Source organism: Staurois parvus, unplaced genomic scaffold (assembly GCF_062004578.1).
Source record: "Staurois parvus isolate SC_StPar_1 unplaced genomic scaffold, SC_StPar_1.0 ptg000361l, whole genome shotgun sequence".
Lineage (NCBI taxonomy): Eukaryota > Metazoa > Chordata > Amphibia > Anura > Ranidae > Staurois > Staurois parvus.
In genome coordinates this window covers 14,238,936-14,255,892 of record NW_028318157.1, presented here as the reverse complement: position 1 = coordinate 14,255,892, position 16,957 = coordinate 14,238,936, and the positions used below count along the sequence as shown (strand labels likewise).

The 16,957-nt window shown below is 41.2% G+C and overlaps 1 pseudogene; it reads right to left on the bottom strand.

The window, feature by feature from the left end:
* Positions 1–3,814: 3,814 nt before the first annotated feature.
* LOC149456518 (E3 ubiquitin-protein ligase Hakai-like) lies at positions 3,815–5,845 on the bottom strand (annotated as a pseudogene).
* Between the last annotated feature and the right edge of the window lie 11,112 nt (positions 5,846–16,957).

Sequence of the window (16,957 nt, the reverse complement as noted above, 5' to 3'; positions counted from 1 at the left end):
ACTACAGGAAACGTTTAGTTGAGGTTATTGCTGCCAAAGGAGGGTCAACCAGTTATTAAGTCTAAAGGTTCACATACTTTTTCCTCCCTGCACTGTGAATGTTTACATGTTATGTGCAATTAAACCATGGCAACATCTAATGTTTGTGTAGTATTATGTTCAGCAGACTGTGTTCTTCTATTGTTGTGACTTAGATGACGTTCAGAGCACATTTTATGCCCAATTTATGCAAAACTCTATGTAATCCCAAAGGCTTCACATACTTTTTCTTGCAACTGTACTTGCCTTTAACAAGTATGCAGCCAGCAAAGTGTAAAAAGCTGAACTCTTACTCTCCATGCTTGTGCCTTTTCAGTGACTCTGTGAAGCCAGGATCAGCATGGCAGTCTCAGAGACTAAAAATTAATTTAGCAGTTATGGCTTCCGCATTTGCATCTAAATGAATTTACTTAAGAATAGGACCCAAAGGACTAGAGATGCTAAGGGTTAATTTTTTTTTTCCTTTTTTGCTGTTTTCTCTCGTGTAAATGAGAAATAGTTTATATTGGGTTAGAGATATTTTATACAGTAAGTGTCATCTTTTGTTTTCTGTTTTAGTTAAAAAGATATCAGACACTGTTGACACATACACACATCATTATCTCACAGAGGTAAGAGGTTTATAAACAACATCTATAGCTTTCATTGTTCTAGCATGTTTTATCATGACAGTTGTTCTCTGGCTTGTGCTAAATGACTAAGAATATGATATTGTAGGCTACCATGTTTCAGCAAAAAAAAAAATGCACAATGACACAGATGCAAGCAATGCATCTGAGAGGCTATGATCAAGGCTACATTTTCCCTTGGTAATTTTTTTTTAAACATCAAGATTTTTCATGTTTGATTTATGTAGTGTTTCTAGTAAACAATCAGCATTTGAAGTAAACCTTCTGTTGCCTATGCAGGGCAAAATACAAGGGTCATTAACTTTCTCATCAGCAGAATATGCAAAACTTCCCTTGCTCCTGTACCACATTGATTGGCCTTTTGGACTGGAAAGACAATTGGCACTTTCCAGTATGGGTTAACAAGTGGCTTACTACTTTTCTCCCAGGTGACAGCACAGTGCCTTCTGATTGGCCCAACATTGTCATATGGACTCATAGAAGACGTGCATAGCCCTGCCCTGTATAAGCTCCATCAGATCCGAGCTCACACACAAAAAAAAATAGAACACTACTGCAATACATGCACATTTCCATATGAAGCTGGCTTCCTGTGTTGACTAATAATAGTGCAGCTTTGCCCCTTTTTGTCCCCCTTCATATGCATGCAATAATTTAGCTCCCAGCAAAACAATGCTTGTGCCTTGTTTTTTGATGTAGCAGTCTGTCCACACGAGCAATGTAAGGGTTTTTGAAAGATGAGATGTAGTTCTGTAGGTCATTCAAAGCCTACAAACCTGCTAATAATTGCAATAAAAGCCTACTACAAGAGCAAGGTAAAATAAAAATATATACTATAGTTGGGAAATGTTCTAGGACAGGGGTATTGGATTAAAATTCACTGAGGTCCAGTCAGTAAACTTTTCTTCCAGCAGAGGTACAAATCATATGTTTGTGCTACGAGTCAGATCTTTCACATCACAGCCCCCACTCTTCTTAGGCTAGGTTCACATCTCTGTAGCTGTGGAACATGTGCAAAAATCACATGCATTCTTAACCCCCAGAGAAATGTGGTGCACTTTAGCAGATTTGCTGGGGTTCCATTAATTCTTAATGTCACCCCCATACATCGGCACCTACAGCACATTTTTGCACTCACCAAACCCCATGGGGCTGCATCACCATGCAGCTTAATGTGGTATCATTAAAAAAAAAGGTGGGGACTTATTTCCCTGTATTTCTCATGGGTAGGGTTGTCCATTAAAATGAATGGGCTGCCCTACCTTCAAACGTTCATGCAAACGTGTATGCACAGATCTGAATTGAGCCCTATATCACAATCTTGTTCTTACATCAGCATCCTTATTCCACCCCTTCACATCACAGTCATTCCCTTTCACATCAAAATCCCCCCTTCACATTAATGTCCTCAGCCTTCCTCACACTACTGTCCTCAGCCTCCCCCCACATTACTGTCCTTAGTACTGTCCTTAGTCCTTTCCTTAGTACTGTGTACTGTTCTTAACCCCTGTTATTGTCCTAAGCCCCCCTCACATTACTGTCCTCAACTTCCCCTATTACAGTCCTCAGCTCTCCCCTAACAGTCCTCAGTGACCCCATTACTCTCCTGAGCCCCCATTACTGTCCCAGTGACACCATTCATGTCCTCAACCCCTTCTTACTGTGCTAAGCCCCATCATTACTGTCCTGAGCTCCCCTATTACTGCCCTCAGTGACCCCATTGCTGTCCTAAGCCCCCCATTACTGTCCTAAGCTCCCCCTTAACTGTCCTGAGCCCCCATTACTATCCTGAACTCCCCCTTAACTGTCCAGAGTTTCCACCAACTGTTCTGAGCTCCCATTACTGTCCTCAATCCCCCCTTAACTGTACGTAATTCTTCCCTTAACTGTTCTGAGCCCACCATAACTGTTCTGAGTTCCCCTCTTAACTGTTTTTAACCCCCTTAACTGTCCTTAGCCCCCCAATACTGTCCTCCATCCCTCATTACTGTCCTGAGCCCCCCCTTAACTGTCATGAAGTTCTCCCTTAACTGTCCTGAGCCCCTTCATTACTGTCCTGAGATCCTCCTTTAACTGTCCTTAGCCCCTTTAACTGTCCTGACCTTCCCCTTAACTATCCTGAACCCCTCCATTACAGTGTGCAGCAATCCCATTAATGTCCTCAGACCCACTTCACATCACCCCCCCCCTCCCCCCTTCCTGTACTAACACAGACAAGTAGGAGGACAGGAGGCACAGCAGGTTTGGCAGAGGGCAGGAGCTGCAAGACAGTGAATGGCTGCTAGGACTGCCCTGCATTCAGGCAATCAACCACCTTCTTGTTAACTTGGGAAGCCTCGCCCTTCTTTAAAAGCTGTCAAGCCTCCCACTGTTGGCTCTATTAAAATGAGAATGACAGCTGCGGCGGTGAAAGCCCTGGACAGAATGGCTCATAAAGGGCGTACCAGGGTGATCCCTCCAGAAAAAAAAATTTTGTGCAGCATGGCACAGGGTTAGAGCCTTTGTCTGGTTTGTGTTTTCTGTGTCCCTACTGATATTTCACCTCACTCTCTGTAAAGAAAAGACATTATGATGACACATCTCTTCAAGAAGGACACAGACAACAGCAAAAACATTTTTAGTGGATTTTTAGTTTTAATTTACAACCTGGAGAAAGAGCCAGCCCTAAGTTAGATCAGCAAAGTAAGTGGACTGAAATATCTCAATGTGGCCTACTATTATTTATGTATTTATTTTTGTGGGAACAGTTTTTATTTGACCACTGGTAAAAATACCAGGCTACAATATAGCAGTTATAACTGCACACTATTCACACTACCTTAGAGAGCAAAGGATACAACTGGACATCTAAACATACATTCATAAAAGCATCACAAATGATACCTAATCATGTGCTGTAACAGAAAATTAAGACTTGGAAGAAATGTGGTAAAAAGACAAAAATTGTTAGTGCTATGCAATGAGAACACACAAAAAAAATCACTTTGTATAATGTATGCACAATGGCATAATTGGGAATAGGAGAATATCGAACGTAATAAAGTATGCACAAGAACCCTCAACAAAGTTACAAAGTCTCTAGAATTTTTAATGTAAGGTCTCAAATTAGGCATTAAAATAAATCAGGCAAGTTCAGTATACGCAAATCATTGACAATATGACCTGTACCAAGTCTGATCAGGATGATGCAGTCCAGGAATTGGTGCTTGGATCAGGGGACCCTGCATTCATGGAGGTGGTGGTGGTCCTCTAGGTGCAGGCCATATACGTGGACTCATGCCCCTAGGTTGTGTGAAAGGGGGGATGAGAGTTCCTTACTCTTCGTTAAACTGTGGCAAAGTGTTAGGATTGTAATGATGTGGAGGAGGGGCATTTACAGGTGGACCACGATGTTGGGGTGGTGGAGGTCCTGGTGGTGGATGATTCATGTAGGGTGGCATCTGAGCTATTATATGTCCAGGTGTAGGGGTGATTGGTGGAGGAGCAGTAGTCAAAGGTGGTAGGGGTCCTTGACTGTATACAATATGAGGTGTACCAGTGGCCTGAGGTGGGTGTTGCATTGGATGACCAATTGGAGGAGGAGGTGGAGGGGGAGTGGCATAATGTTGCTATGGAGGCATAATATGGTGAGGGTGCGTTACCACAGGTTGACCAGGATACTCAGGATGGTGAAGAGTTGGACCAGGTCCCTGAAGAGCTTCTCTGGCCCCAGAATTGGAATCATCTTGATTAGGTACAGTTATTAAATTGCTGTGTGTTCTAGTTATAATTCGAAAAACATCTTGATTAACTGGGCGAGGAGGAGGTGGCACCATAGACACCATAGACATATCTGCTGGGGAATCACGCATATCTTCATGCTGTTGATTAAAATGCTCATGAGGCATATCCTGATCTAGTGGTGGGGGCATCAATATGTGCTGTTTAGGAGGCATATGACTCAAGTGGTGCTTATCAGGGGTATTATTAAACGATCAGGCATTTCTGTAGGAGGTAGGGCCATTGGAGGATGGATTGGTTCAGGCTGTGGACGATTTGGTTTTGCAGCTCTCATATGTTGGTGGTTAATATGTGCCTGCAGGTCTCTCTGGGACAAATATATCCTTTTGCATCTTTGTACAATGTTGCACATGAACAGAGTTCCCCCGGCACACTGCTTGATTCACTGGACAGGATCATTGCAGCTCACATTTTATAGGTGTCAGTACTTTCTTCAACAAGTGTTCCTGGACACAGCTTATCTGCCTTTTTCTCATGCAGCAGAGCACAGTCATAGTAGAAAGTGTGCTTGCAAGGAATCATGCATCCATATATCTTGATAGGAAAAACACATTTGTCACAAAAATGAACAGGAGTATCATCCTTTTCTCCAATAAGGTGCGGGGGTTAGCTCAGGTGGGGGATCTCCTTCCCTGGGACAAAGGTAGACCGCACAGCAGGCTTTCGTCAAAATCTGACTGGTTGTCAGTTTTATTAAAAAGGTTTGCAAGAAATATCAAAATAAACAAAACATCAAAATAAACCCTTGCCATCCAGGCACTAACTAAACAGGAGATGATTCCTCTCTAAGAGGTGAAGGGCTTCTCCCTGTCACCAAAACAAAATAACAGCAAACCTTTCCTTGTAGGTATAGTCCATACACACAGCTCTCTCAGAATACCTCTCTGAGTCCCAGGCCACGAGCAACTCCTTGCTCCAGCCCTGCCCCTTTTGTATCACCTGTTGGTGGTCACTAGTGGAGCCCAAACTCTGGTCCGGAACCACCTGCTTAACTGTGGCTCCGAAAACCCGGAGTGGACTCCACCTTACACCTCACAGTATGATCTCATGCGAGGTGACACATATCGTCCATCCATCACTTTGCTGTTCATACTGTCACAAAGGTTTAGCTTAAAATCCCAAAACGTGTGCTGGAAATCTCTGCTGATTGCCAAACATGTCATTGGCTTTCTTTTTATATCTTTCTTCTTCATTATAGTCAAAACCTTGCTGAAACTTGGCAGGGATTCTGCTCATATTTCTTGGGAGTCGAGGGGAGAGTTTACTTTCATTTGGATGTTTTAAAATGAGTTTAATTGGAATTTGCTGTCTGACATCCAATCCACTCAAGGATCCCATACTGTTTGTCCCTTGTAAATCATTGTCGCTATTGTCCATGATGAGGCGCGGAGCACTCCGGGAGCGGAAGTCACTTAACATTCACAGGAAGAGGCATAGCCTACTATTATATCTGGAGCCCATCTCCTGTGATCTCAGAGTAAATAACGTTACACATTACAATAAAAAAATTTACTTCTCAGATGTTTTCCATTCTATTTTGTAAAACAGTCAAACACAGCTGAATACTTTAGAAGAGTCTTTCTCAGGGTTTAGTAAACCATAAAGACAAAAGACAGTAGAGCCATTTGAACTTCCCTAGCCAGGTAGACCATGTAGAACTTGGGTACTTACAAAAACCTTTATACCCCTGATGTAATAGCATTTGATTGCTTTGAATAGATAAACAAGTTCCCGTAATAAGGAATGCTTACAACAACTCAGACACATGACAAACTATTTATGGCTCATTTTGTGCTCCTGTCTATATGAATGTGTGAAAAAGCACAATCCCTGCTAACATAATTACACCATGCTCTTTATTTTTAATGAAGTGTGGTCACTTTATGGCAAACATGATGACTGCATTTTCTAATTAGTGTTCATGCACCCTTAATTGTCTGTGAAGATGTATTATGACACACAGAACAGTATGAATTATATTTATTTTCAACAGACTGAAAAGGGAAAGAGATCAAAGCTGAAACAATAATTCCTTTCACTTAATTTAATTGAATTGTATTCTAGAATTAACAACAATCAAGTAGTATACCTGTGATGCCATAGCTACATTTTATGTGAATAACAATGTATGAAATGACAGTTGAGTGTACTGATTCCTTTAGTTAATGGCTCTGACTGCACTCAGTCCCTATTAACCTTTACATGGTGACAGCAAATTCTCCAGAATTGTTATTATGAACTCATAGAAATTCATAAGTTGTCCTATTTCTGTTACCATCCAAACAGAATTATATTAATTCAGTGTTCTGCACAAAAAGCAAATGTTCTATTCCTTTTTCTGTGTACTCAATCATAAAACAAGATACAGGGTTTAATAACATTCTCTAACTATGTTGTGTTTTCTTCACTGACTTCATTACTTAACCACATGTACTCAGAGGGAGATGCTGTATAGAACATTATGACCTAATATACCTTATAAATGCAATGCAATGCTGTATTAGCAGTTTATATTAGCAACTTTTAATAAAAAGGTAAGCAAGTAGTTATTTATAGTAATTATAACAAATTAACTATATGCTGTATAACATAATATGCATTTTAAAGTAACATATATTTTTACTAATACATAAATAAGATTACAGAGATAAACAAACTAAGTTACACAGCTTCTAATTTTAGAAACAAAAATATACAAAAAAAATGTGTTTCTTGTAAGTTTTTTGCATTTCTTTATTCAGGTTAGCTGTATATTATGGAGAAATCAGAAAATTATAAGAATAGGAATACTATTAGCCAAACAATGTAGGACAGTAACTAAACAGTAGTTGAAACCTTTAGGCTCCGTGCACACTAGCGTTTTTTTTTTTAAGCCCAAAAAATGCTGGATAAAAAATGCTGGTAATACCATTTTTTAGTAATGTTTTAGTAGCTTTTTTAGTAGCGCTTAGAAGCATTTAGGAGCATTCGTGTTTTATTAGTGTTTTTATAGTACATGTAGAAAAAAGCTAGAAAAAGCTGTTAGGAGCGTTTTAGTAGCATTTAGCAGTGTTTAGGAGCATTTAGCATTTTTGTCGGCTGGAAAAACACTCCAAAAAAACTCTACAAAAACATTATTTTTCTGCTCCTAGATGCTGAAGCTCAAAAAACTCTAATAGCCTAAAGTAGTGTGCATAAACATATAGGATAACACTATTTACCTTCTAGGAGCAGAAAAATGCTAATAACAGCTTCTATGAGTTTAAAAAACCCTGGTGTGCATGGAGCCTTAAAATGAAAGTCCTGTGTATATTTGGAAATCATTGTTTTCTGTTTAAAATTGAAATGCAAAATTTGCTAGAAATGTTTAGGAATTTTCACTACTATTCTATTGCAGCCCACCTCCTGCCTTCATTTTTCCTGGGTGAGAAAGACATTTCCCTTCTCCTTACTACATTCACAAATTACTAGTGCAGCTCAGCTCTCTAAATTAATAACTGTTAGAAAACATAAATACTCCTTTGAAAAACATATACAGTGGGGCAAAAAAGTATTTAGTCAGCCACCAATTGTGCAAGTTCTCCCACTTAAAAAGATGAGAGAGGCCTGTAATTGGCATCATAGGTAGACCTCAACTATGAGAGACAAAATGAGAAAAAAAATCCAGACAATCACATTGGCTGATTTGGAAAGAATTTATTTGCAAATTATGGTGGAAAATAAGTATTTGGTCAATATCAAAAGTTCATCTCAATACTTTGTTATATATCCTTTGTTGGCAATGACAGAGGTCAAACGTTTCCTGTAAGTCTTCACAAGGTTGGCACACACTGTTGCTGGTATGTTGGCCCATTCCTCCATGCAGATCTCCTCTAGAGCAGTAATGTTTTGGGGCTGTCGCTGGACAACACAGACTTTCAACTCCCTCCAAAGGTTTTCTATGGGGTTGAGATCTGGAGACTGGCTAGGCCACTCCAGGACCTTGAAATGCTTCTTACGAAGCCACTCCTTCATTGCCCGGGCGGTATGTTTGGGATCATTGTCATGTTGGAAGACCCAGCCATGTTTCATCTTCAATGCCCTTGCTGATGGAAGGAGGTTTGCACTCAAAATCCCACAATACATGGCCCCATTCATTCTGTCCTGTAAATGGATCAGTCTTCCTGGTCCCTTTGTGGAGAAACAGCCCCAAAGTATGATGTTGCCACCCCCATGCTTCACAGTAGGTATGGTGTTCTTTGGATGCAACTCAGCATTCTCTCTCCTCCAAACACGACGAGATGTGTTTCTACCAAACAGTTCTATTTTGGTTTCATCTGAGCATATGAAATTCTCCCAATCCTCTTCTGGATCATCCAAATGCTCTCTAGCAAACTTCAGACGGGCCTGGACATGTACTGGCTTAAGCAGGGGGACACGTCTGGCACTGCAGGATCTGAGTCCCTGGCGGCGTAGTGTGTTACTGATGGTAGCCTTTGTTACGTTGGCCCCAGCTCTCTGCAGGTCATTCACTAGGTCCCCCCCGTGTGGTCCTGGGATTTTTGCTCACCGTCCTTGTGATCATTTTGACCCCGCGTGGAGCCCCAGTTCGAGGGAGATTATCAGTGGTCTTGTATGTCTTCCATTTTCTAATTATTGCTCCCACAGTTGATTTGTTCACACCAAGCTGCTTACCTATTGCAGATTCAGTCTTCCCAGCCTGGTGCAGATCTACAATTTTGTTTCTGGTGTCCTTCGACAGCTCTTTAGTCTTCACCATAGTGGAGTTTGGAGTGTGACTGTTTGAGGTTGTGGACAGGTGTCTTTTATACTGATAACAAGTTCAAACAGGTGCCATTGATACAGGTAATGAGTGCAGGACAGAGGAGCCTCTTAAAGAAGAAGGTACAGGTCTGTGAGAGCCAGAAATCTTGCTTGTTTGTAGGTGACCAAATACTTATTTTCCACCATAATTTGCAAATAAATTCTTTCCAAATCATCCAATGTGATTGTCTGGATTTTTTTTCTCATTTTGTCTCTCATAGTTGAGGTCTACCTATGATGCCAATTACAGGCCTCTCTCATCTTTTTAAGTGGGAGAACTTGCACAATTGGTGGCTGACTAAATACTTTTTTGCCCCCCTGTACAAGTCATAAATGAAAAAGTCCATAAACAATCCCCTCAATGACGTGTATCACTTCTGTGAATATATTCTTCTTGCGTAATATTCAGTTATCCTCCACCACACCAGGTGAAAAACCTGCTCACCTCAAGAAAAGAAAATAGGAACTCATCTAGGTGTACACAACTCCTCAGTCACAGTGACATATCTTCTTATCTCCTCTCTCCTTCCACTCACTCTGACATCAGGCCAAAATTAATCTCATGCAACAGAAAGACCGAAACAGTGCTTTCTGTATAACACTTTAATGTATCCCCCACTAAAATAACACTTACAGATATAAAAGCATAAAATGTGTATCCACATCCAGCTTATCACTCTGCCAGCAAGATAGTGGCGGCATGGTACCTGCTCCTCCTTCCTAGATGTGTTGCTGCTCCTCTCAGTAGGTGGAGACCCATTCTAACACAACCTTTTTATAGCCACACATTCCCCCAACTTGTGTCCAATTGATCCTGGAGATACCGGATGTGAGTCATCATCTTTGGGCGGAAGTGCCAATACTGGCCTCTTCTCTGCCCGTGAACTGCACACACATCACCAGAAGTTCACCGACAACCATCTTAAGTGAGGGTAATAGAAGATTCCCACTGAACACAGGCAACGACAGTGTCATTACAATACCCTACTTAAATACATCAAAATGTAAAGGCATACAAGAATATATACTGACTAAAACAATCAACTATTACTAATAAAATAATTTAAATCAAAATCAATATTAAGGCCCCTAGGTGACAGAACCTTGGTTTCAAAAATCCAAAAGGATTCCCTCTGACTCAAAAACCATATAAAATTTCCTCCTCTCCAATGTTTATTGACTTTTTTCACCCCCCAGAATTTTGATCCCGTGGGGTCTTTCCCATGGACCTCTCTAAAATGTTTAGAAACACTATGTTCCTTCTTACCTTTCTTAATATTATTAATATGTTTCCTAAAATCATGTACAGTATAGGAGAGCAGGATCCATTAAAGACAAATTTGTGAGGAGTCATTATCAAGTGATGAATGAAGAAGAGATCTGCCCCAGTCATGGTATGTCACATTGTGGCAGATGTAGATTTTGTCCTTGGATCCTAGAAGCAGGTAGAATCCTTTTACTGGATGGCACTACTCTTTGTACCAAACACTTTGTAAATTGTGAAACAAAGGTTATAGCATACATATCTAATGTTTTCCAAAAGGATCCAGGTTCATATTTACCATACTGGAAATTAGGAAGATTACCATTTCTATATCATGTAGGGCTCCATCATAAATATATGTCTCATATTAAGTTTGTCCTTTTGGAGGTTGTCGAGAAAATGTAAGGGGGGATCAGGATTGAAAACTTTTGAGACAGGAGACAAAATGGATTTATAGATTTTAAAAAATGCTTGTCGACCACCCTATAGCAGTTTTACTGCTACAGGGCAGCAGCTCCATTCAGAATCATGTATATATATATATACGGGACCCTGCGCTTTCTGATAGGGGGCATGCGTGCGTGCCACCGGCGCACCACTTCTGTTATGATTTGTCACAACAGAAGCCGATCAATGGGTGCCGGTCAATGAATGACCGTTGATCAGCAAGGAGACACACAGAATGGAGCTTTACATATGTAAACAATGCAGAGCTCTGTACTGTCAATGGGGCTTTGGATTTTATTTTCCATAGTTTATAGACACTATAACTTTTGTGCAAGCCAATCAATATACACTTACTGGGATTTTTTTTAATTTTTGTAGTAGAATACATATTGGCTTTAAATTATGAAGAAATTTAATTTAATTTTTTTTATTGGATATGTTTTATAGCACTGTTTTTTTTTAATTGTTGGGGTTTTTGGGGGGTTTATAGCGCCTAAGATAAAAAATTCAGTAGCGATCAAACATAACCAAAAGAAAGTTCTATTTGTGGGAAAACATACATTTCATTTACAGTATATACAGTATTGCATGACCGTGCAATTGTCAGTTGAAGTAGCTCAATACTGTATAGCAAAAAAAAGGTTTTTTGTTTGCCTTTCTCTGGTTCAACTGTGGGTATGGGATAGTGTATATAGAGGTTTTCTATTTGTGAGTGGTGTGTTTTTTTTATGGTTAAACACACACAGTTGCAGCACTATACACAGTGGAAAATAAAAGGCATACTAGAATGCATACTAGACTCTTCCAGCCAACATAGTGACTGCCACAAAAAATTATATTTTTAATCCTACAGGATCCATCATTTTTAAAGTTTTAGAACAATGTACTGTATTTGATAAAGTCATGCATTAGTAGCTGTAAATAAACTCCCACATATTTAACATAGTTTATACTGCATCCTTCCAAGTTCTAGTTTCTAGCTGCAATTGTATAAGCAAAAATCTTGTGACATTTCTTTGCCCAAAACAAGAAGCAGTGACCTAAATCACAAGTCAAGTGAGTCCAGCTACATATACTATATAACTGTTTACTCTGCTCCAGGAATGTTTCCTCTCTACAGCATCATATAATAATAATAATAATAATAATAATATTTATTCAGGTTTTCTATATTGCCAAACGTCTACCCAGTATTTTGCAAAGTGGAAGAAGCAGTTCAGTTACAATGCACTTCAAGACAAAAGGGTTAGGAGGGCCCTACTTCTGAGAGTTTCCAATCTAAAGGGAAGGGCAAGTGATACAAAAGTTAGTAACCACGTGAGGATGAGTTATTCAAGGAAGTAGTTGTTAGCTAGGGATGAGATAGGATTGTTAGGGTAGGAGATAGCTGTAAAGGCTGGAGTAGGGAGTTCCACAGGGTGGAAATGATTCTACATAACCCACGATGTTAGCATGGGAGGAGGTAAAAATAGAGTTAGAGAGCAGGAGGTCTCTCTCTTACATGCTTATATTTTGAAATAGTGAGTTTTAGAAAGTGGTTTGATATCCACACAGGTCAGTTAGAAATTTAGTGATGTGCAAGGAGAAGGAGACAGGGGGGGCAGGCTAAGGAGTAGAGAGATAGATTTGGATGTTGTTAGCATACAGGTGTTATTGGAAGTCATGGAAGATTAGCAACTGACCAAGGGAAATGTATAGCTAGAGAATGAAAGGAGTCCAAGGACAAAGTTTTGAGGGAACTGTATGGATAAAGGAACAGGTGAGATGGAGGTAGAGTTGTAGGTGGCAATGGAGGAGCTCTTAGAAAAGGTAGGAGGAGAACCAGGAAAAAACAAAGTCTTGGAGGCCAAGGAAGTACAGTCTTTTGAGAAGAGTGGGTGGTTAAATGTGACAAAAGTTGCAGGAAGGTCAAATAGTAAGAGTACTGAGTAGTGGCCATTTTTTTTAGCAGTTAGTAAGCTGTTAGTGACAATTAGAAGGGGAATTTCTGTGGAATGTTGTGGCAAACGATAGTAAGTACTCAAGAAGTTTGTTATCAGTAAGGTAGCAGCTCACATGGTTGCTGACTAGGCATTCTAGGAATTTGAAAGTAAATAGGAGCAAGGATAGGAGTCCTAAGTTGTTGAGGCTGGTTAGGTGCAGTAAGGGATTTTTAACCCCTTCACGCGGGCGCTTTCTGGCCCTTTAAGGGGTTTCTGATGCCAGGTGGTTGAGCGGGGTTTAGGGTCATGTGACCACAGTGATTGGCGGTCACATGATTGGAAAAGGTCCCAATCGTAAGAAGAAATCGGGACCTTTCCATGGGACACCAATACAAGTGCTGGGAGTGCACAGGGTGTGCGCTCTCAGCACATGTTTGTTTACAAAAGGTATGCAAATATGGGTCCACTTGGTGTCAAGGCCTAGCTGCAGAGAGGCTGCATATTTGCGTACACTCGGTGTGAAGGGGTTAAGCATGTGAGTGACCAGTGCATGTTTTTTTTTGGGGGGGGGGGATTCCAGTAGAAAGGGAGAGGTTGAAGATGTAAGAGAGTTATAGAATAAAGTAAGAGGGTGATCAGAGTAGTGAGGGAACAGGGTCAAAAGGGCAAGGGTTGAGGTGGGCATCAAAGAAAAGTTTAACAACTTCCTCTGCGACAGGATCAAAAAAGGAAAATATTGAATGTGGTGGTAGAGATGGTATGTGGAGCAGATAACTGGACAGTGGTGACCTCATTAGAAATTACATGTTGTTTATGAAACAACTGTTAATGTTTTGGGTATTGAACAAGTTAGTGGATAGAGTTATTGGGAGAGCAGATAGTTTAAAACCAATGTCATAAACAGTGAAAATGTAAACTAATTCAGAAAACCCTCGCAACTGTTCTAGCCCCTCTTGCACTTAACTGCTCTGATGACATAGTCCCACCACCCCTGTGAGCCAACACAAAGACTGTACACTAAAACACATCACTACACAGCCCTGTAGTATTGTGTAGCATTGCTACACTGTGTAGCATTGTAATGCAGGCTATGCAAAGCAGTTGTACAAAAACTGGCAACTACCCCAACCTATAACTGGCCTTTACAGGAAGGTGCATATGAAAGGGCACTGCACAACACAAACAAACAAACAAACAAACAAACAAAGGATTTCTCAGCACACTTACCAACCAACCTGCAAAACAACCAAAGTGGCTCTGTCTAACAGTTTAAGTTAAATCAGGGGGTTTTGTTTACACACATTTGCAAATATATGCATAAGCCGCAGTGCCCACTTGAAGGGGCTCTGTATATACTATGGTACTAACTTTAAATTTCCAGAGCCTCCATAGTAGGAGCATATATAAGAATGGATAGATTAAGGACAGGTATGCCTGGAGGAGGCCCATCCCTTCTTAAAGGCAGAAGAATGCGCATGATGCCCAGCAAGAGCAGCATGGCAGTGAAGGTGCCCAGTGCATTCCTGCACCCAATTCTTTAAAAGTGCAAAAAAAAAAAAAGCAACAACCCTAGCCTATAACTGATTTTTACAGCAAAGTGCACTTGGAAGGGCAATGCACATCACAAACAAACAAACAAAGGATTTCCCAGAACACTTACTGACCAGCCAGCCTATGTTTAAAATGTTGCAATAAAAAAAGAGAGGGGGGCGCATGCGCGGCCGGCTCCGGAGATGGACGCTCAGTGAGGAGAGCTCCGTCCTCCCGTCAGCCTGACAGTGGCACACTCAGACCCCAGGGATTCAAACCACCGCCGACTGCTCACTTACCCCTCGCCATCCGAACGGGCGATGACCCGCCGCCGCAAGACCCCAGGGAATCCAGGGAAAATGACTAGCTTCTTCCCTGCAATCTTCTCAGGCTCCCAAGATGGCGCTGGCTGCACAGTAAATGGTCTCACAGCACAGCAGGAGGAGAACACAGGATCACAGACAGCATATCACCCAGATGCCAGGCTGAGGAGATCCTTATACCCAGGGGACCCGGGTGAGTCCCCCCCCCGTCCCCCACATCTAGTAGCCCTGCTAAATCTAGGCCCAGACTGGACACAGAATCACCCCGACAGACAGTCATCCCCACCAACCGCAATTCTGACAGCCTATCACGGAGATTGCCATGAAAAACATGCTCCTATCTCTGCGCCAAACACTACATAACGACATGATGACATCATTATCGCAAATCTCAAATACAGTTCAAATGCATGAGAAGCGCATCTGCCATATTGAGAACAAACTAGGAGAAATGTGTACCACACACAATGACCTCATAGATGCCCACACAGATCATACAGATGACATTGAACAAATCAATCTCAAATTGGCAGATTTTGAAGATCGCTCCAGGCAAAACAACATCAAATTCCGTGGCATACCGGAATCCGTCACCTCAGAAACCATTGTCCGATATATTCAACAGTATATGAAAAATTTAATCCCTGCCCTCACAGACGTGGAGCTAGCAATAGATTGAGCACATTGAATCCCCAAACCGTCATTTCTACTAGCGTCGGTACCCAGAGATACACTGGCGCGTATACATTTTTATCATGTAAAAGAAAAAAGTATGCTCGCAGCAAGAAATTCCACCTCAATTCCCTCAGACCAAGCAAACATTAAATTGTTCACAGACCTATCCAAAGCCACACTCGCCAACCGTAAAAAGCTTGTCACCATAACTAAAGCTTTACGGAAACATGGGATTGGATACTAATGGGGCTTTCCCACAAAGTTAAATGTCAAACACCAAGGCAAATTTTACACAATCAAATCTCTAGAAGCAGGCATCGAGTTACTGAAAACGTGGAACATCATTCCAGTGGACTTCCACCAACCAACATCCAACAGGCCACAATGGATGGAAGCAGAATGGTCATAAACCCACACACAAATCTACTCTCTTCTAGCCCAATACCCTGGGCCTCACCAAAGCATTAGCTGGCAATCGGCCCTAGATCGAATACATCAATCTTTCAAGTTCGTCTCAAGCATGAGCTCCCGTGTGAGTCATGCTTATCTGTGCCTCCTCAGTCTACAGTAGCTGTTTTTGCTACACGTTACCTATGTTTTTTACAGGTATTTTTTACCCCTGTTCTTTCCCCAACCTACCAGTCAACAGTCGCCAACATCACCCCTCTCAACGAACCCACTTACACAAGTGAACACTCTCACTACAACCAAGACCAACCCAAACCCATTAAACTACATACTCAATGGTCCACCACCTCCGTCAAGAGGAACAATGCACATATTCACAATTCCTGAACCACCACCGCAACAAGATTCTATCCATCTACTACCAACAATATGATTACTATAACCTCGCTAAATGTCCAGGGCCTCAACTCCCCTTTCAAAAGATTTTTGCTCTCAAGAGAAATCCGCTCCATACAACCTGATATTCTATTCCTACAAGAGACCCACTTTGCATCATCCAAAATTCCTAAACTCAACATTCTCCACTTCTCCACAATGTACATGGCAATAAATCCCAAAAAGAAAAATGGCGTCATTACAGGTATAAAAGACTCCCTACAATTCCAACTCATCTCCGAAATATCAGACCCACAGGGACGCTACCACATATTAATCTGCAAAATTATCGATACTCCATACACACTGGTGAACGTCTATGGTCCCAACACCAACCAACTCCAATTCTTCAACAAACGTAATTCCATCATCACTCAACATAGAAAAGGAAGAATACTCATCGGCGGAGATTTTAACATCATCGGCAACCCTCTTCTGCACTCCTCATCCAAAAAAAGAGCTTCAAAACAGTCCCTTAACCAATTTTTTCATTCCAATGACCTTTACGATATCTGGAGATGTCAAGACAGTACAGAAAAGGACTATACTTATTACTCTCCATCCCACTTTTCCTACTCAAGAATCGACTTCTTCATCACTGACAAGTGGACCCTACAACACTCTCTTCCTTCAAGATTGGACTATTACATGGTCAGACCATGCTCCAATCACCATCTCCCTTGATGACATACAACATTCCAAGATTCCCTGAATATGGCGTCT